Source organism: Bos grunniens, chromosome 26, assembly GCF_055505025.1.
Source record: "Bos grunniens cultivar Pamir isolate PY7600 chromosome 26, Bosgru_T2T1.0, whole genome shotgun sequence".
NCBI classification, from domain to species: domain Eukaryota; kingdom Metazoa; phylum Chordata; class Mammalia; order Artiodactyla; family Bovidae; genus Bos; species Bos grunniens.
The window spans coordinates 40,096,309-40,118,726 of NC_141190.1; the positions used below are offsets into that span (position 1 = coordinate 40,096,309).

Here is a 22,418-nt window from a genome sequence, read left to right on the forward strand (position 1 = left end):
CATTCTAGATAATCTCCACAGGGTTCCTTGCATCCTTGACCTCTCCCTCCTCATGCCTGGCTTTTCTTCCCAACTTCCATCCCTGCCACCTTATAGGGACTTCAGACCCATCATAGATTCAAAGTCTGCAACCTTCTATAGACTTCTTCCCTTGCTCCTATAGGTTTCTAGGTGACCAAGTAGTTGCTGCCACAGAATATTTTAGTGAAAATTTAATGGATTTTGTTGGTTGTTTCTAAGTGCACTGGCAACTTAAGGAAAGTGGTTCTTTATTACAGGTGTCTACAAGTGCTACTGAAAGTGAGTTAGTCATCCAACTCTATGGACTTTAGCCCACAAGGCTTCTCTGTCTGTGGAATTATCCAGGCAAGAATACTGGAGTGGGTTGCCTTTTCCTTCTCCAGGGGATCTTCCCAACCCAGGGATCAAACCCAGGTCTCCTGCATTGCAGGCAGATTCTTTACCATCTGAGGCACAAGTGGGAGCTACTGGGCAACACCAATGCTTGACGACAGGCCTTCAAATGGCCATGTGACCTGAACCACCTCTCATGAACTGGGCATTGCCCACTAAGCCATAAGGTTGAATGTGCACGGCAGCATCCCATCATCCAGTGTAAGAAGTATATAGGAGACTGGGCTTGAGCAAATAAAGTGTGTCAGCAGATTCATGTTCATGGAATTCACTGGTTTGACTGCAGCCACATTATCGAGAAAAAGCTCATCTGATAAGACACTGAATTGCCCTTTTATAAAAAGAAAATTTCAAAGTCTGGTGATTCTTTTTCATTTTATTCATTATTTACTTATGGCTGTGGAAAGGCTTTCTCTAATCGTGGTGATGAGGCCTACTCTCTGTTTCAGCGCAGGGGCCTCTCATCGTGGTGGCCTCTTTTGTTATGGAGCGTGAGCTCTAGAGCATGGCCTTCAGCAGTTGTGGTCCACAACCTTAGTTGCCCCTTGGCATGTGGATCTTCCTGGACCAGGGATCGAACCAGTGTCCCCTGCACTGGCAGGTGGACTCCCAACCCTGGACCACCTGGGAAGTCCTGAAATGCCTTTTTGAAGATCCATTTACAGTGCCAGTTGGGTGAGAACACCTTGTAAAACTGAGTTTAGTTAGTTAGTTAGCATCAGTTGCTTAATCGTGTCTGACTCTTTGCAACCCCATGGACTGTGGCCTGCCAGGCTCCTCTGTCTATGAAATTCTCTAGGCAAGAATACTGGAATGGGTTGCCATTCCCTTCTCCAGGGGATCTTCCTGACCTAGGGATCAAATGCATGTTCCCTGCATTGCAGGCAAAATCTTCATTGTCTAAGCCACCAGGGAAGCCCAGGGCTGAGATAATATGCTCTGAATTAAGAGGCTATGTATGGTGCTGTTTTCCCCATAATGTTCATGGGTCTGGGAATCAAAGGGTGAATATGGAATTGGCTCCTCTCAGTATTACCCCTAGTGACCCAAGAATGAATTGCTCTCCATCTCTGAGACTTTGGGTCTACTGGTCTAGAGATCTTAGCTCCCAAGGGACGAATGCTTCCACCAGGAGACGGCAGTGTTTCAGTTAAATGGGGAATGGAGGCTGCTACCCAGCCTCTCCAGGCAAAGGAGTTCTGTACTGACTGAGATCAGAGATCCTGACATATAAGGATTTCTTCTATGCATAAGCGATAAAGAGGAGAACCTTCCAGAATGTCTTAGCACTACCATGTCCTGTGGTAAAAGTCAATGGAAAACCTAAAAAGAAGGAAAGACTGCCATTTTCAGCAGTGGATGGACCTAAAGATTGTTAGACTGAGTGAAGTAAGTTTGACAGAGAGGAAATATTGTATGACATTCCTTATATGTGGAATCTAAAAAGAAATTATACAAATGAATTTATAAAACAGAAAGAGACTCATAGGCTTAGAGAATGAACTTATGGTTGCCTGTACACAGTGCTATATTTAAAATAAATAAGCAACAAGGACTTATTGTATAGCACAGGGAACCCTGCTCAGTGTCATGTGGCAGCCTGGATGGGAGGGGAGTTTGGGGAAGAATGGATACATGTATATGTGTGGCTGAGTCCCTTTGCTGTTCACCTGAAACTGTCACAACATTGTTAATCAGCTATGCTGCTGCTGCTAAGTCGCTTCAGTCGTGTCCGACTCTGTGCGACCCCTGAGACAGCAGCCCACCAGGCTCCACCGTCCCTGGGATTCTCCAGGCAAGAACACTGGAGTGGGTTGCCATTTCCTTCTCCAATGCATGAAAGTGAAAAGTGAAAGTGAAGTTGCTGAGCCGTGTCCGACTCTGAGCAACCCCATGGACTGCAGCCTACCAGGCTCTTCCGTCCATGGGATTTTCCAGGCAAGAGTACTGGAGTGGGGTGCCATACCTCAATACAAAATAAAAAGTTCAAAGGAAAAAAGAAGTCAGTGGAAAATCATAGTAATATAATTCAGCCAGGACTTCTAGTTGTCTAGACTCTTTAGAATCAAAGATTTCGGTCATCTCCCCAGGCAAGGAATCATGACTCCCTGACATGCTTGCTGAAGGCCAAAGGCATGTAGAGTAGACAATCAAAGAAGAAAGTTTTACAAGCTCTTATCAGTCATGAAAGAAGTTGCAGAAGCTGTAGCAGTTATAAGTATTTTTTTCTTTATTTTGATATGTTTTATATTCATGTATGTATTTAATTATTTTCTATGCCTTCTCCCCATTTCCCCCACCATTTTATGTAACATGTATTAATAACAGTTAACTTTATATCTCAGTATTTAAGTTACAGGACATCAAAAGGGGAGTGTGACTCAGCTAGAAGAATTAACATGACTCAGAGATAGATAAAGGTGCTCTGTATCCTCTTTTTGGGAATGTGCTTTCTGTTGTTCAAGGTATAAATATGAGAAATGCATGGTGTGAGGTAGAATGCATGGGTTTGCTTTCGTCTTTATTTGTAAGTTAAGTATGCTTAAAAGGACTTCCCAGCTGGTGCTAATGGTAAAGAACCTGCCTGCCACTGCAGGAAACGTAAGAGACATGGGTTCAATTCCTGGGCTGGGAAGATCCCCTGGAGAAGGGAATGGCAACCCACTCTAGTATCCTTGCCTGGAGAATCCCAAGGACAGAGGAGCCTGGTGGGCTACAGTCCACAGGGTCACACAGAGTCAGACACGACTGAAGCAACTTAGCACACATGCATGCATGGTTAAAAGATTATGTGTGGATGCCCAGTTGACGAGGATTGATTCTATACTCTATGAGCTTAACTGAGTTAAAATATCACTAACCTTTCAAGAAATGAGATGAAATTATTAAACATTAAGTTTCTAGAGACAGTTTTCACCAGGAGAGAGAATTTAAGCAAACAAATAGAATTTTAAAAAGAAATAACACACGTATTTTGCTGGTGTCTCCCACACATTAGGAAAAGGAAAAATATCTCAATTACGATTAGTAAGTACCAAGAAGATGAAATGAAACCTGGTCAGTTAAGTTTTGTCAAAGGAAATTGACTTCTCTGGATTATGGATCGAATGGAGGATTGTTTCAGAAGTCATTGAGAAACAAATGGAGCAACCCTGATTCCTCATAGTGAGAAGGTGGAACTGAGAACAGTGATTTAAAGCGAAGTCAGGACCGTGACGGGAAGTGCAAGGCTAACAGTGACTGTGAAACAGAGGCTCAGAGGGAGAGCTGCATGTGAATTAAGCTCTTCTTCCTCGGCTGGTTGGGCCTCCTTGCATCTGTTAGGAGAGCTCTAGCAGCCTTACTGATCCTCTGTCTTAATAAGGAAAGTCAAACGCAGGAGAAAGAATCTTCAACCCATGGTGCCAAGAAACCTGGATTTCCTAAAGCAAAAGAAGGAAATGAACTTTGTCTTACACCATATACAAAAATTAACAAGTGAAATAAAGACCCGCATGTAAGACCTAGAATCATAAAACTTCTAGGAGACAATATAGGGAAGCTCCATGACATTGCACTGGGCAATAATTTCTTGGATGGCCACCAAAAACACAGGCAACAAAAGCTGGAAACAGGAAAGGGGGCTACATCAAACTTAAAAACCTTTGTACATTGAAGGATGCAATCAACACAGTGAAAAGGAAACCGATGGAGCAGGAGAAAAGATGTGCAAACCATGTGTCTGATAAAGGGTTAATATCCAGAATATATAAAGCACTCCTGCAACTTGACAACAACAAAAAATCAAATAACCCAATTAAAAGATGGGTTTAAAATGGAATAGACGTTTCTCCAAAGATTATATACAAATGGCCAATAAGTATATGAAAACATGTTCAACATCAGTAATTATCAGAGAAAGACAAATCAAAACCACATGGGTTATCTTACACCATTAGGATGGCTACTATAAAACAAACAAACAAACAAACAAAAATAACTGCTTTGGTTAGGCTGTGGAGAAACTGGAACCCTTGTGCACTGTTGGTGGTAATGTATAGTAGTCCAGCCACTGTGAAAACAGTATGGAGTTTCCTTGCTGTGCTATGCTATGCTAAGTCACTTAAAAAATTAAAAATAAAACTACCTTGCTGCTGCTAAGTCGCTTCAGTCGTGTCCTACTCTGTGCGACCCCATAGACAGCAGCCCACCAGGCTCCTCCATCCCTGGGATTCTCCAGGCAAGAATACTGGAGTGGGTTGCCATTTCCTTCTCCAATGCATGAAAGTGAAAAGTGAAAGTGAAGTCGCTCAGTCGTGCCCGACTCTTAGCGACCCTATGGACTGGAGCCTACCAGGCTCCTCCGTCTGTGGGATTTTCCAGGCAAGAGTACTGGAGTGGGGTGCTGTTGCCTTCTCCAAAAACTACCTTATGATCCAGCAATCCCATTTCTTGGTATATATCAAAAGAATTGAAATCAGGGTCTCAGGTGTTTGTACACCAATATTTGTAGCAGAAATATTTTACAGTCGTGAAGAGGTAGAATGCTGTTTGGCATAGATGAGTGGATAAACAAACTATGGTATATGCAAGCAAAATATTTTTCAGCGTCAAAGAAGGAGAGAAATACTTTCATATGCTACAAAATGGATGAATCTTGGGGACATTATACAGGCGAAATAATTTGTTACGAAAAGGTAAGTACCACATGATTCCATTTATATGAGGTATCGAAAATAGTCAAATTCAAGAAGAAAGTAAAATGATGGTTGCCAGGGGCTAGGGTGGTAGGGAGGAGAGAAAAAGAACTGTCATTGTTTAATGGTAGAGACTTTCAGCTTTGCAATATAAAAAGTTCTGAATCTGTTTTAAAACACGGCGCGGATACCTTAGCACTACTGAACTGTGCAGTGAAAAGTGGTTAGGACAATAAATTTTATGTTGTGTTCCTTTTTCTTTTTTTTGCCACAGTAAATTTTAAAAAAGAAAACCACAGTGAAAGATAGTATTCTCTGGATTTTTTTTGCTCTTCAGTATCTCCTGAACAGAAAGCTTTACAAGTCTTCCTTCAGGTAAGCCTCAGGGAAACTTAATCAGAAATGGAGCAATTCATATGCAAAACAACTCGCTTGGGGGAATTTCACCTTCCTTTTCCAGATGTTGCTCATCTTGAAGGGGCTGTTTACCAGGTACCATCTGCTGGCTCCCAGAGCCCTTTTGTCATCTGTGCCTAAAGATTTCCCCACCTCAAAGTAAACTAGGTGTCACTTCTTTTGTACTGAGGCCAAGAAATAGCTGAACCCCAATGATCAAAGCATTTCAAGATATTTTGATTCACATGAAACCCCATGATCTCACCTCCCTTCAAGTTGAGTAGACCTGGATGAGAGTGAGCATTAACTGTCTTCTGAAATCCAGATTTGAAGAATGATCAAATGCTGAACCCAGAAATAAAATGGAATAAACCTTGTCTGACTGGTGTCCTTACCAAGACGTCATGTCTGGAAGCCAACTATCTGGGTGTATTAATGCTAGCTGATCAGAAACTGCCCCTGCATTCTGTTTCATTTATTTAATAAGCAAATAGTACTTACTATGAACTGGGTATCATTCTGTTTTACAAATACTGGTTAATTTAATCCCTACCACAGTCCTATGAGTTAAGTACTAATAGGATTGCATCTCACAGATGAGGAAATAGAAGTACGAAGAAGTTAAACTTTTGCCCAAGATCACAAAGCTATTGAATGGTGAATCTGGATTCAAACCCAGGCCCCCTCTTTCCAGAATCCATGTTTTATCGCAAATCTCAAGGAAAGCAGGTCTTCCCAGGTGGCTTAATGGTAAACAATGTGCCTGCCAATGCAGATGTGGGTTCAGTCTTTGGGTGGGGAAGCTCCCTAGGAGTAGGAAAAGGCAACCTGTTCAGTATTCTTGCCTGGGAAATCCCATGGACAGAGGAGCCTGGTGGCCTATAGTCCATGGGACTGCAACGAGTCAGACATGACTGAGCAACTAAACACACACACAAGGAAAGCAAGCATCAAGCAAACAAATTGCTTTAAAAATAAATGATTGCTTTCAGTTCAGTTGCTCAGTCATGTCCGACTCTTTCTTTGCAACCCCATGAACTGCAGCACGCCAGGCTTCCCTGTCCATCACCAACTCCTGGAGGTTACTCAAACTCATGTTCACTGAATCGGTGATGCCCTCCAACCATCTCATCCTCTGTCATCCCCTTCTCCTCCCACCTTCAATCTTCTCCAGCATCAGGGTCTTTTCAAATGAGCCAGTTCTTTGAATTAGATGGCCAAAGTATTGGAGTTTCAGCATCAGTTCTTCCAATGAATATTCAGGACTGATTTCCTTGAGAATTGACTGGTTTGATCTCCTTGTAGTCCAAGGGACTCTCAAGAGTCTTCTCCAACACCACAGTTCAAAAGCATCAATTCTTTGGTGCTCAGCTTTCTTTATAGTCAAACTCTCACATCCATACATGACTACTGGGAAAACCATAGCTTTGACTAGATGGACCTTGTTGGTAAAGTAATGTCCCTGCTTTTTAATATGCTGTCTAGGTTGGTCATAGCTTTTCTTCCAAGGAGCAAGCGTCTTTTAATTTCATGGCTGCAGTCACCATCTGCAGTGATTTTGGAGCCCCCCAAAATAAAGTCTCTCATTGTTTCCACTGTTTCCCCATCTATTTGCCATGAAGTGATGGGACCAGATGCCATGATCTTAGTTTTCTGAATGTTGAGCTTTAAGCTAACTTTTTCACTGTCCTCTTTCACTTTCATCAAGAGGCTCTTTAGTTCTTCTTTGATTTCTGCCATAAGGGTGGTGTCATCTGCATATCTGAGGTTATTGATATTTCTCCTGGCAATCTTGATTCCAGCTTGTGCTTCATCCAGCCTGGCATTTTGCATGATGTATTCTGCATGTAAGTTAAATAAGCAGGGGAGACAATATAAAGCCTTGGCATAGTCCTTTCCTGATTTGGAACCAGTCTGTTGTTCCATGTCCACTTCTAACTCTTGCTTCTTGACCTACATACAGATTTCTCAGGAGGCAGGTTAGGTGGTCTGGTATTCCCATCTCTTGAAGAATTTTCTACAGTTTGTTGTGATCCACATAGTCAAAGGCTTTGGCGTAATCAATAAAGCAGAAGTAGATGTTTTTCTAGAACTTTCTTGCTTTTTCGATGATCCAACGTATGTTGGTAATTTGATCTCTGGTTCCTCTGCCTTTTCTAAATCCAGCTTGAACACCTGGAAGTTCATGGTTCACATACTGTTGAAGCCTGACTTGGAGAATTTTGAGCATTACTTTGCTAGTGTGTGAGATGAGTGCAATTGTGTGGTAGTTTGAACATTCTTTGGCATTGTCTTTCTTTGGGATTGTTTTGGGATTAGTTTACTTTCATCTGTTTCCTAGACCCACTGTAGTATCATCCTTAATAATGATTGTTAAGTACTGTTATAATTTTGGCTAATCGTTGACTGAACCCTGACTATGTGCCAGGAATTGTGCTGCTTTTACCATGCACTTGTTCACATAACAATACTACCAGTGCTGCATTGTTTATCTTTCCCCTCTTTTGCACATTGCAAAACTGAGGCTCAGAGAAAGAAAGTAATTATCTCTGAGTCACACAGAGAGGAAGTATAAAGAATCCCAGTTGGAGCCAGATTGCTTGCTTTTGGAGCCTGTGCCACACACATAAACTCATCAATAAAACTGGCATTCCTGTACTTTCATCTGTAATGAATGCATTTGTGAAAAATGAGGGCGAATGTTAGAGAGGGGCCCTCTATAGGAGGCATCAACTAGAATGGTGGCTGCATGAGCGGTGGAGAATGCACCTCCTCTATTGCAGACCCCATACCTTATCCATGCCCAGCACTCCCCTGACCAGCAGATGCTGGGCAGGTATAGGGTCTGAGGTCTGCGTGGAAAAGGTGGGATCACCACCTATGCAGATCACCACCTGCAATCTTAGTTGAAATGCTTGGCTGTGACACCACCATTCATTTCATTCATTCATTCACCCATTCACTTGACATTTTGTAGCCCTTGCTGTTTTCCAGGCAGGGTATCAGACACAGGAGGTCTCAGCCGGTAGATCTCTTCTGAAAATTAAATGAGCCAGTGTAAGGGAAAGGCTTCATATTGTTTACCCATTATAAATGCTCAGGAAATCTACTAATTAAAGTACACAATCCTAATTCCAAATAACACACCTCTAAATCCCAACAGTATTAGACACTGATTGGAACTGCAAGATGTGTGCATAATAGCTCCTCTAGGACACATGCTCCCATCAGGCTCACTTCACAGAAGAGTAAACTGAGGCATGAAGAGGTTGAGTAACTTGCTCAGGGTTGTAGAATCTCATGGAAGATTTCCCTTTTCCCCCATCGGAGCTGATTTATCCATGGGTGGAGCTACCCTCCTCAGCCAGGCTAGTCCAGCAACTCCTGGGAGAAGTAAACTTCTGTGGAGATTTACAAGTAGGGGCGGGGGATGACGGTGAGCACCCTGTAGCTCACAGAAGGATCTTGAACCCTGGCTGCTGCATGTCCAGCCATGTTCCAGCTCTGTGATTCCCAAGCCCAAGTTCTGTTAGTTTCCTAGTACCCTTCCAGGCAGGGTTGCTGCCTTCCCCTTTCATTTTTCACGTAGCCACAATGAGATTGTTTATTTGCAACCACAATAATCTTAATGAGAATACCTCTGTTGAATTAAAAATTTGAAGGATCAGCCCAGACTTTGATTTTTGGAAAAGGCTGCTAGAGTGACTCTATCCATGATTAAGAAACACTGCCCCAAATGACTGAGATGCTGTATCTCATGCATATTTAAAGATTTTTAACTGCAAGATGACATCTCTGCATAAATTGAGTCCGACATTATTTGCAATGAAAATATATTCAGTTCAGTTCAGTTCAGTCACTCAGTTGTGTCTGACTCTTTGCGACCCCATGAATAGCAGCATGCCAGGCCTCCCTGTCCATCACCAACTTCTGGAGTCCACCCAAACCCATATCCATCGAGTTGGTGATGCGATCCAACCATCTCATCTTCTGTCGTCCCCTTCTCCTTCTGCCCTCAATCTTCCCCAGCATCAGGGTCTTTTCCAATGAGTCAGCTCTTCGCATGAGGTGGCCAAAGTATTGGAGTTTCAGCTTCAGCATCAGTCCTTCCAATGAACACGCAGGACTGATCTCCTTTAGGATGGACTGGTTGGATCTCCTTGCAGTCCAAGGGACTCTCAAGAGTCTTCTCCAGCACCACAGTTCAAAAGCATCAATTCTCCGGTGCTCAGCTTTCTTCACAGTCCAACTCTCACATCCATACATGACCACTGGAAAAACCATAGCCTTGACTAGATGGACCTTTGTTGGCAAAGTAATATCTCTGCTTTTGAATATGCTGTCTAGGTTGGTCATAACTTTCCTTCCAAGGAGTAAGTGTCTTTTAATTTCATGGTTGCAATCACCATTTGCAGTGATTTTGGAGCCCAGAAAAATAAAGTCTGACACGGTTTCCACTGTTTCCCCATCTATCTGCCATGAAGTGATGGGACCGGATGCTATGAAAATATATTGGTCTTACTTATAAATGCTCTGCATCACATATAGATACAATTTCATTTATGTGACTCTGCTCTTGGAAGAAAATGCCCTTTAAATCAATGGAATTTAGTTGGCTATGGTCTGTTTGCCAAAGTTCATAGCCTGATCACCATAAAGCAAATCAGGCCTTAATGGCACTTATTTAGAGCTGAGAATTATTGGCGGCAGTCAGGGCTGCTACAGCAAATTAATTCTTTGAGGTTAAAAAAGCAAAAAGCAAAACAACCTAATTTGGAGGAGATAACCAAGTAAGGCCCCGCACAGGTCCTACTCATGTCACTTAGTTATGAATTGTGGAAATATCTTTCTGTATCTAATACAGTTTAATGGCACTGAGCTCTATGGGCTGTGTAACAGCATTGTTTACTGTTCAGTATCCATTGCATTGTCCCCAGCCCACCCTGTGTATCCCCGCCCCTGGCACTTGGGTTTCTTGGTCTGGCCAATGGATCATGCGCATTTGGAACCTGACGTGCAGTCTGCCAGTTCTCGCACCCCTGCCTTAGCAACCTGGAGACTATGTGCTGAAGTGGTCGTGTCACATGATGGCGTGATCTGGATGCGAGTCATTACGGAAAGGAGACTTTTACCTGCAGACTTTGCAACAGCAAGTTGCAACTTTTGATGAGTTAACTGTTAGGCTATTGAAAACTTGGATTTAAAAAAAGAAAAAGAAAACTTGGATTCCCCCCCCCCCCCCCACTTTTTGACATTATCTGGTGTTATCCTGACTGGTATGCTAAATAAGTCCATTTTCTCCAGATGAAGTTTTCTAAACCTTGGTACTACTGACATTTTGGGGCAAATAACTATTTGGGGGGGGGTGGTGAATGGGACTGGGGGGGTGGCCTTCCTGTGCATTGTTGGACAATTACCAGCATCCCTGGCCTTTGTCAGTAGCCAGTAGCAGTCCCCTATCAGTTGTGACAACCAAAATGTCTCGTGGCATTGCCACTTATCCTTGGGGGTGCAGAAGGGTAAAACTACTTCCTGGCTGAGACTCACTGCCCTAGATGAGGCTTTCTTTATATGAAATTTAAATGAATGAAATGAAATGAATGAAATTTATCTTCAGTTGTGTCAGCCTTACCATCTTCTCTGTGTTGGTTAAGGTATTTGTATTACTTATGATATGTTCCATGCCATAGCATGAAGATTGAGTTAAGAGGCCTGTGTTGGAGTCTGAGAGCTTGGGCAAATTGCAGACTTGTTGCTGAATGCTTCAGTTGCAAATGGCAGAAACCAACTGTGATTAAGTTAAGGGTGAAAAGGATTTGTTCAGAGGGTAAGGGAAGAAAGGGGGGTTTGAGTAACTGGGTCACTCCAGGGATCTGGGCATCAGACATTGTGGGTGGTCCCTCAGTTCCAACAGCCTGAAAGTTCTCTTTGATTCAGATTTCCAGGAGACAGAGAGTCTCACTGGCTTTTCTTTGTCGTGACTCTTTCAGCTTCAGAAGGTGGTAGCGATATAGAAGGTAGTGGCAGCTGGAGCAGTATCCTTTGATCAAAGCTTCATCAAAATCAAATGTGATGTGGCAAGAGGTGTCTCCTAAGGGAAGGGGAGCTGCTGATGTTAGAAGAAGAGGAGGAGGGAGGCTGGGCATGCAGAAAGAGCAGATGTCTATTGCAGTGTCTATAAGAAAGCTGAGCACAGAAAAATTGATGCTTTTGAACTGTGGTGTTGGAGAAGACTCTTGAGATTCCCTTGGACAGCAAGGAGATCCAACCAGTCCATCCTAAAGGAAATCAGTCCTGAATATTCCTTGGAAGGACTGACACTGAAGCTGAAACTCCAATACTTTGGCCCCCTGATGCGAAGAACTGACTCATTTGAAAAGACCCTGATGCTGGGAAAGATTGAAGGTGGGAGGAGAAGGGGATGACAGAGGATGAGATGGTTGGATGGAATCACCAACTTGATGGACATGAGTTTGAGTAAGCTCCGGGCGTTGGTGATGGACAGGGAGGCCTGGCGTGCTGCAGTCCATGGGGTCACAAAGAGTCAGACACAACTGAGAGACTGAACTGAACTGAGTGTATGTGTCTCTGAGATGGGGATGATAAACCCTGTCCTGCTTACTTCACAGTATGTTAAGGATCAGAGGAGACAACTGTGAAAGCAGTAAATATCAAAGAGGAACCTTGAGAGGTCAGAAATGAATGTGACCCAGGGACTAAGGCTAATTGAATGCTGCCATATATATGATAAGGCAGGACTCTGAGACATGTTAGAACTTCCTCATTTCAGTGGTGGGTTATAGTCAGAAGCTTTGGTTTTAGGTGGAGTTTTATAGGATTTGGGACTCTTAGGATGTCTCTGGGAGAAATGAGAAGTATGAGAAGCTTGTATCTGCTCTTTCTTTTCTCTCTACCCCAACTTCAGATCAGAGAAGTAGGCTGTAGGGAGGTCAGACAATGCAAAGTGATTCTTTGCTCCTTCTGTTTGGGAAACCTCTGTTCCACCCCATTCTGCTTCTGCCTCCTGTGGAACAATGTCTACCAGTGGTGTTAGAGCAAAACGAGAGATTGCTTGAAACACACAATCTAATCCCTTGCTATAAAGAGAGGAAAAAAATAAACACAAATACCAACAGGAGGAAGTTAATTTAAACCCAACCCCAATCCTGAGAACTATCAGAACTAGATGAACTTGTGAGACCCAGGAGAAGGGGCTTGGGAGCTTGTGGGATTGGAAAGTCATGGCCTCTGCAGAGTCTGATTTGGGGTCAGTGCAGAACAGAGAATGTTTTCCTGAAATCTATTTGGTTTAAGACTTATAGCGAGTTCTATTATTTCTCGACAGTGATCAAGTTAAATGAATGAAAGTCCCATTGTCAGCTTCAGGGTAAGAGAGGCATAAATGAAGCCAGCATCAGCTTTTTCCAAATCCTCAATGTGTTTACACTTATGTGGAATGCCCACTTTGATTTGATTGTATTCTGTTACTCATCAGTAATCCCATCAGCCCAATTTCATGTACATTAATCTCAAGCTTCAAGGAGGATGTGCTTTGTAAATCCATTTAGCTGCAGAGGCAGACAGGGGACCATCACAGGAAAACTGCATCGGTGGAACGGTGCCCAACATCAAAACCACGAGTATTTGATCAATTTAATGTGATATCAAAGAATAATTGTTAAAAGACATCATGTGTGCATGCTAAGTTACTTCAGTCATGTCCGACTCTTTGTGACCTCATGGACTGTAGCCTGCCAGGCTCCTCTGTTCATGGGATTCTCCAGGCAAGAATACTGGAGAGAGTTGCCATTCCCTTCTCCAGGGTATCTTCCCAACCCAGGGATTGAACCCATGTTCTCCTGTGGCTCCTGCATTGCAGGCAGATTCTTCACTGCTGAGCCACCGGGGAAGCCAAAAAGAAATCACAATCAAAATTTATTAGGAATTGTGTCTGTCTGAGAATTAGGACTGGAAGATGCTCCCTCAGCCCTTTGATCTCTGAGACCAAGGAAGGAGGTTTCCTGAGAGAGAGAAAAATGTTCAGGGAAAAATGAGAAAGTGAATATTGTTATTTTATAGTGTGAATCAGTTCACCTTGTGCCTGGGGTACTAGACTCATTCAGACACTCATTGAGCGCATACCTGTTGAGGGCCAACCTGTAAGCAGTGCTGGAGATGCAGAAATGGGCAGAGTAACGGCCCACAAGGAATTCACAGTCTAGTGTAATCTATCAGCACTAATAAAATCATCATGCAGTGTGTCCAATACTGTAATTGTGACCAGGGTTATGGAAGGGTAGACCTGTAACATTGTTGGAAATTGTAATGGAGGAATGGCTCATTGGCAGGTCAGGGGTTACTTTCTTGAGGAAGAGAGGATTTAGCTGAAACTCGAAGGAAGAAAAGCAATTAACAAGAAGAAGAGATTTGGAGGTGGTGATGGAGAGAGAGGTTTGTAAGTCTGGGTTCCGTGGGGTCAGTGAGTGTTGCTGGGAGATGTACCCCAAGAACAGGGTTTTAGTCTTTATCCTACTGAAAAATACTAATCAGGAAATGGCCCAATGAGATTTGCACTTTGAAAGGCTCATTCTGCGATGTGGTAAGTGCCACATGTAGGCTGGTACTAGGGGTATGGGGGAGTCAGGGTCAGACTGTGTAGATCATCAGGAATCCAGGTAGATAAGAGAGAATTCAAGAACCACAGGGCAGTCTCAGCCTAGGTGGCAGGTAAGCATTAGAAAAAAAGAGTAGAGGTGACCTCCTTATGAGGGCTTTCCAGGTGGCTCAGTGGTAAAGAATCCACCTGCCACTACAGGAGATGCAGGAGATGGGGGGTTGATCCCTGAGTCAGGAAGATCTCCTGGAGGAGGAAATGACAACCCACTCCAATATTCTTACCTGGGAAATTCCATGGACGGAGAAGCCTGGCAGGCCATGGTCTGTAGGGTTGCAAAGAGTAGGACATGACTGAGCACAGCAAAGCAGTATGGGAAATAGCCTAAAATAAAATGCCGGAGTCCAAGCTTGCATAGTAGAAACACCATTTAAAGGAATTGGTTAAGAATTTGCAGCATTTTGTTTGCTCCTGACAAGGCAAGTTGAAGCCTGGATTAAGCTAGAAATAATGTTTTCCATAGTGCCTCCCAAAGACTAGGTACCACACACCCTCAGAGCTGAAGCTTGTGGGGCTCATCAGAAGTGGCCTGGGAGGTCCTGCAGAATCTGATGGCTAGAGACCCTGTGGACTCACATAACCTAAAAGGGCTTCTGGACAGCTGTTCTTATTTAGACAACATTGGGGGATATTTCCCATGAGTAATCACCATATTTTATTCACATATATTTGGAAACTTTGAGTGTAGCAGAGAATATTTTAGTCTTTTAGGAAGCAAGTCTCCAAATGTGCTTATCACAAAGCCTTTGAGTTTTCAAGTCACTTTGGAATGAGAATATTTTTCTCCCAAACCATGAAGTCTAAATCCAGCTCGTGTTTTTGCACTGGAACACTGTGTTTCCCCAAGTTACCCATGTGCTTAAGGCTAAAATAATATATTTGGGATAGTAAAGTGCGGAGTAAAAAAGCATAAGGCATAGTTGAATCAAGTCAGTCTTGAGAAAAGGTTCCTGCTGGGAGCGAGCTCTACCCGTGGCAAAGGTCATGAGGAAGGAGGCTTGGCATACGCAAAGGCGGGATCGAGCCTCAGGAGTCCCCCTGGAAATTCTCGAGCATCTACCCCCAAAACCAGAGTCTGCCTACCTACTGCTTTGTGCTTTCACCTACACCTCTGACTTTACAGGGGGCTGTCCCCCACTACCTCTCTCTGAAAAAAGAGTTAGCTTACAGCTCCAGTTAATAATTCCTGGGTGTGACAGTGTTTCAACCTACAAACTCATTTGGAAGTCCTCTAGCCTGCCTGAATAGGTTTTTCCAGCCACATGTGATTGTTCAGAGCCTCCCAACTGTAAGAGGCGGGAGATGTTCTAAACTGTCTAAACACAGATTCCTTTGAGATTGATTAGAAATTGTATTGGTGAAGGGTTTTTCACTTATTGGGCCAATGTTTGCTGCTAAGTCTCCATACCCCTTACCTACTGTGTCCTTGGCAGTGTATTGATTGATATAATGGGTGTATAGAAATGTAAGTAGTAGCCTCAATGTTTGTAACCTTGGACCCCTGAGTTAATTCTTTTCTTGATTGAGCCCACCTCACCTTTGCCCTATAGGAATGCAGCTTTGTCCAGTGCTTTTTTGGAGGCTGGTGCCTGACTTTGGAATAATCACCTTTAGAGAAAAATAAGTTTCTTAAAATGTTAACAGGCCTCCTGGCCAGAAGATGATGTAAATCACCTAAACTTTTGCATATGATAAGTTTGCAGGAAGAAAGCCTGGCTTACTGCATGACTCTACCCCTTCCCCCATTATCCTCTATGCACTACTTAAGGTATAAAAACTACTTTGGAAAATAAAGCGCGGGCCTTGTTCACCAAAACTTGGTCTCCCCATGTCGTTCTTTCTCTCACCTTCTGGCTGAATTATTCAGCCTCTTTTCTCCACTGAATTTTCTCACTGAGCTATCCTTATTTAACCACTCTTTACTTCCTTAATTAATGTTTAATTAAGCAATTGTTTCCTGATCGCTGGTGCCGTCTCCCCTTCGAATTCCCTGGATCCACCGGGGCTGGACCCCGGCAGGTTCCCTTCCCACTTTGAAGGAGTTGGGCTTAAATGAAATCTGTGACTGAGGAACAAAGATGGGAGAATATTAACAAGTTAGTGTTGGAGAAAGGCTATTAGAGACCTCTGAGCGATCATGCTCTGGGGGTGCAGTCCTAGTCCTAGAGATGCTCTCTCTGTGATCAGGGATAAAGACCGCCAAGAACAGGGGTGTTAGAAGCCAGTGGCCGTGTGCCAGCTTCCTGTCGTGGTAGGAGCCTGGGGCCAAAGCCATGCCTTCACCTTAAATTTCTGTAGGTTTCAGAATGACTTATAGACCATCCCCAAGATTCTTGCTGATAACCCATAAAGAGATCTTCAGATCGTATAAACTTGTTTATACACAAACCCTTTACAAAGTGAATGTCAGCCAACAACAAAAGTTACTTTTTGGGAAGGTTAAATTCAGGAAAGGTGACCTGTTATTTCTCAAACATCTGAATACAGTATAGCTTTTGAAGAAATATTTTTGTTATGAAGAGGAAAGTGGGTGATCAAAGTGGCAGGAGAAAGAAGGAAGAATAATAGAGAATCCAGATATATCAGTGAACATAGTATTAAAAAGAAAATCCCTAATCTGCATTTAGTGCATAAGAACTTAAATCTACCTAGTCAAATAACTTTGACTCTCCCAAACAACGAACACTTTGTTAGCTACTTTACAACATTGCTACAGAACTGTTATCCTCTGTGTGGTGCTTTTGGGCATCCCAGATAGCACAGAATCCATGTGCCAATGCAGGAGTTGCAGGTTCGATTCCTGGGTCAGGAAGATTCCCCTGGAGTAGGAAATGGCAACCCACTCTAGTATTATTGCCTGAGAAATCCATGGACAGGGGAGCCTGATGGGCTGCAGTTCATGGGGTCTCAAAGAGTTGCACACGACTTAGCGACTGAGCATGCACGCAGCATTCACGTCTGCTGGTATGGTGAACTGGTCACCTTTTAAAAATTAGAACAGTATGAACTCCCCTTCAATCCTTGCTGATGACTTTGGAAACCATGTTTGAAAGCTGGCTTGATGGGGCATGGTGGTTACAACTTTGGCCTTTTAGAGGGCTTTTCTCATTCTTTGGAGACCCAGCCCTATTTCTTCAGTCCTGGCCAAGTATCAGTCAGGATCCCTAATCTCTGCCATAGGAGTGAGTATTTGACCCAGGCTGGCTAATTAGGAATCTTTCATGAAAGGGCTGGTAGGTGAAGGATAGGTCACATGACCCAAGTCGGACCATTCAGATTCTTCCCTGAATGGGTACATAGACACTGGGAGAGAAAGCTCCCCTTTCCACTGAAGCTTACTCGACTGGCAGGGTGTAAGTCAAGTTGTTGGCTGAATGCAATTGAGCAGAAGGAGGAGGCCACCAGGGAACTGCAAACGGTGGAATCAGAACCTCTTTCTGTAATTTTGTTAAGTACCTAAATGAGGCCTGTTTCATGACAGATGGAGGATTTTAGGGATTAATGGTTTTTTTTTAAATAGCTTCATAATTGCAGACACTGATTTTTGATACATATATGCTTTCTATTGCATGGATTAAAACTATCATTCAATTCCTTTCCAGTCTTCCTGTCAAGATGACAAATGACCCAGATCAGAAAAGTACCAGCTGGCAGAGGCTGTCAGCTCATAATTTTGCCACCACCAGAAACAGTGGTGGCAGTGCCTGCTGTCTTGTCTTTCTTCTTCTGGGAACTGGATTTCTGTGAAAATCATCTCCTAACACCCAATGTACAAGGGTAGGATGAATAAGAAGCAGTCCTGTTATATCGTTGGGAAAGTTTAATGGGAACTGGCTGCCCATCCAGTGGCTGGCTGTTCTTTGTGTAGAGTGTTAGCTGGGAAAAACCCAGAAATCTGCAATTCCTGTGTAGCTGAAATTTAAACACAGCTATCCTATAAATATAGGACTGGCCAAATCTCTTTCTGAACAAAACTACGAGAAAGATTGTTTACAGTTTGGTTTCAGTGTTGAGTTTGTGTGTAGATATGGTGACCGTGGGCTGGGTTCTCGATACTTGAGGCAAAGAGAACCCTGTTCAGTATTACTGGGAAGGCTGTGCATTACTGGAGGAAAGACACAGACTCATTCTCTCTTTTGTTATTATTTAGTCCCTAAGTCATGCCCTACTTTTTTGTGACCCCATAGACTATAGCCCATTCAGCTCCTCAGTCCACGGGATTCTCCAGGCCAGAATACTGGAGTGGGTTGTCATTTCCTCCTACAGGGGATCTTCCCTACCCAGGGATCGAACCTGCCTCTCTTGCATTGGCAGGCGGATTCCGTACCACTGAGCCAACAGGGAAGCCCATTCTCTCATTAGGCCCATCAGAAACTGTGAACTTTGCTCTGTGCACCTGGAATCTTCCTCTTCTTGGTTGGATAAGCATGCCCATGGGATGTCTCTCAGACTGTACCCCAGCCCATTATCTATAATTGTCACAAGTGAGATAGGTCTCTCATATATGTGTACACACACATCAGAAACACTTTCCTAGTATGTGGCAACATGGGGAAGAGGCAGAGAGTTTGGAAGATGTCAGAAAGAGCAATTAGTTCAGGGGTTGGCTAACTTTCTCCATGAAGAACCAGACAGGGTTGGTTCTTCTTTTAGGGTTGGTAAGGCATGCTATGGAGAAGGCAATGGCACCCCACTCCAGTACTCTTGCCTGGAAAATCCCATGGACAGAGGAGCCTGGTAGGCTGCAGTCCATGGGGTCGCTGAGAGTCGGACACGACTGAGCGACTTCACTTTTACTTTTCACTTTCATGCATTGGAGAAGGAAATGGCAACCCACTCCAGTGTTCTTGCCTGGAGAATCCCAGGGACAGAGGAGCCTAGTGGGCTGCCGTCTCTAGGGTCGCACAGAGTCGGACACGACTGAAGCGACTTAGTAGCAGCAGCAGCAGCAGCAAGGCATGCTATGTTGCAGCTACTCAGCTTTGCTGTTGCAGCACAAAAGAAGCTACAGACAGTGTGTAAATAAGTGGTGTGGCTGTGTTCCAATAAAACTTTATTTACAAAAACTGGTGGCAGCTGAATTTGGTGCTTGGGCCCTGGTGTTTTACTCCTGGCTAGTCCTACGCCACGGAATTAAAAGACACTTGCTCCTTGGAAGGAAAGATATGCCAAACCTAGACAGTGTATTAAAAAGAAGAAACATCACTTTGCTGACAAAATTCCGTATCATCAAAGCTATAGTTTTTCCAGTGGTCATGGACAGGTGTGAGAGTTGGACCACAAAGAAGGCTGAGTGCCAAAGAATTGATGTTTTAAAATTGTGGTGCTGGATCTGAGTATTCTTGGAAGGACTGATGCTGAAGTTGAAGCTCCAATGCTTTTTTTTTTTTCCAAACCCGGACTGGCGACTTGTTTCACACATGGTATTATACATGTTTCAATGCCATTCTCCCAAATCATCCCACCCTCTCTCTCTCCCACAGAGTCCAAAAGACTGTTCTATACATCGTTGTCTCTTTTGCTGTCTCGTATACAGGGTTATTGTTACCATCTTTCTAAATTCCATATATATGCGTTAGTATACTGTATTGGTGTTTTTCTTTCTGGCTTACTTCACTCTAGCTCCAATGCTTTTGTACCTAATGTGAAGAGCCAACTCACTGGAAAAGATGCTGATGCTGGGAAAGATTGAAGGCAGGATGAGAAGGGGACAACAGAGAATGAGATGATTAGATAGCATCACTGACTCAATGGACATGAGTTTGAGCAAACTCTGGGAGTTAATGGAGGACAGAGGAGCCTGGTGTGCTGCAATCCACAGGGTCTCAAAGAGCTGGCCACAACTTAGTGACTGAACAACAGCAATTCCTATGCCCTAGATGAGGAAACTTGAAGGCAAAATTATCCATTGGCCTCATTGCTAGCAAGGAGTCCAGATTTCAGAAACCTGGAGCCCAATCACTTCATTTCCACCTGTCTCACACTGTAGCCTTTGGTTCTTGAGTCCAAGTTAAAGAGGTACTTGGTCCTTCTTTTCTCTGGAGGGCTGCGCATAAGCTCAAGGGATGAATTCTTTAAAAACAGGGCTTCTCAACTTAGGTTTGGTGCTGCCACCTGGATACTTATGGCGTTGTTCTCATGCTGTGTTGGAGGCTGAGCCATGTCAGATCACTGCACAGTCTTCAAGGGAAACTCAAGGGCCTGATGACCATGAAGATTCTCTGTGGTTGACCTTACAGGAGAGATTATCATCCTGGAAACCCTATCCCAAGAGATTTGGAGTCAGAGAAATAGAAAGAGGTAAGATGTAGACAAATAAGCTTCATGGGACCAAGAGGGCTCCAGAACCTTCTCATTCTGAGGAGGATCACAGTCTCTTAGATCTAACAAACCAAAGGCTGCCTGTTACCCACTTCCTTGGAGAAGGACCCGAAGGAAAACATTTTCTGACCACAGTAACCTGGGCTCAGGATGGAGAGCAAAGGACATAGTGTTGAAATAATATCTGTGAAAAGTCTGCATTAGAGGACGTTTGAAAGGACTTTTATTTCTTTCAATTAGATGCATTAATAAAGATTAATAAGTATTAAGATGGAAAAAGAACAACTCACATATTGTTCTGCCTTATCTAAACCAATTTCAGAAATCACACAGTTAATTCTGAAGATAATTCTGCAAATTTCTTCAGAGGGATAATTCCATCTTCAATGGAATTAGCAACATTCAGGACATTTACCAAGCCTTCCCCTCTTCTTACCTAACACACTTTACTACCATCCCCCAAACGTCATTACTCAGTTGTTTACACCTTATAGGTAGTCAGACGCACTTAACCCTGCACCTTTACTCTTTATTTAGCTTGACTGGAGCGTTCATTATTTTAATCTTGTCTCATGAATCACACTCTTGATTTTGAATCACTAGGTTAACTTTGCACTGAATATTCTCTGATTCACTTTCTATTCTAGAAGTGGAACTGTAAACAGCTATAGGAAAATAAACAAAAGCCCAAGTCATCTTCTTCCCACATATTGGAGTGTTGTCTTACAGGAGACTTAATTATTTAATTAATTTAAGAATTTGAAGATTCGATTACATCCCAGAACTCAGGTGGCCCATTTGATGTCTCTTTTAGCATAAGCTGAACAGAATTGAAATGTCATTAAATCTAATTCTGCTGCTAATTTGTTTAGGGATTGTTTGGTTGTAAAGAACAGACATCCAGCCAAGCTAACTTGAGCAAAAATCAAAATGAAATTTATTGGAAGAACACTGGGCCCAGACTACAGAAGGCCAGCTAGGGATCTTCAAGGGCCCAAGCCAGGAGCTGGCATCAGGGCCAAGGTCAACTTCTGTCTCCCTGGGGTGCTGCCTTTCATCATCTCATATCTCTGCAGTTTCCAAAGAAATTGGATAGAGCCTGGACTAGAGCTTGGGTCTCCAACTCAGAGCCCCAGCCTCTGAGCTCCTCACCAGTGTTTATCACACTCTGCAGGGGTGCCACAGGGCATCTCCAAATGTTCAAGAATCTATCCAAATCAGAAAAGATGGAGCCCTCTTGGAGAAGCCCCCTCATCTGTGTCCTTGGCTTTATGTGTCAGGTTCTATGTAAGAGAAACATGTGACAAAGAGGTTCTGCTGTCTATTTTGTGCTCCTGTGGAATCAAGTACTGGGAATAAATTGATCTAAACAAACAACAAAACAGCAGGAACTGTAACTGGTGGGGTGATTATACTTTACTTGGTAGCACATGAACTAGTTGCCTTGAGAATAGGTTTCCTTTTGGTTTCTCAGGACATAAGAGCCCATTGATTTTCTGGCTCTCTAAACATGGGACAAACTAGAGAGCAGGGACTGGAAAACCCAGGCTGTGTGCTGTCGCTGCTCGTTTTGTCAATAAAGTTTTATTGCAATACAGTCATCCCTTTTCATTTGTGTTTTGTCTTTGGTGACAATAGCAAAGTTGAGTTGTGACAAGCACCATCTGGCACATATTGCCTTAAATATTTACCACCTGGCCATTTACAGGAAGTTTGTTGATCCTTGGACTAAAGAAATAAAACAAAAACTATTTTTTTTTTAACTTCAATATGTCACAGAGAGATGTTTCAGATGGTTCTGGAGTTAAAAGACAAATGGATGCAGGACTCTGCAAGAAGGAAATGACTCTTCTCCCATCTCAACTTCACGGTGGAGTCTGATCATGGAATTGTTTCAGAGAGTGGTTGTAAACCAGGGGCCACCCAGGTAATGTGCT

At 43.3% G+C, this 22,418-nt stretch overlaps 1 long non-coding RNA gene across 1 annotated transcript; it reads left to right on the forward strand.

Moving 5' to 3' along the window:
* Positions 1-4,757: 4,757 nt before the first annotated feature.
* LOC147344438 (uncharacterized) lies at positions 4,758-22,082 on the forward strand. Its single transcript, XR_015155672.1, has 2 exons — positions 4,758-5,465; positions 20,260-22,082. It is a non-coding gene; the product is annotated as an uncharacterized LOC147344438 (long non-coding RNA).
* Positions 22,083-22,418: the final 336 nt, after the last annotated feature.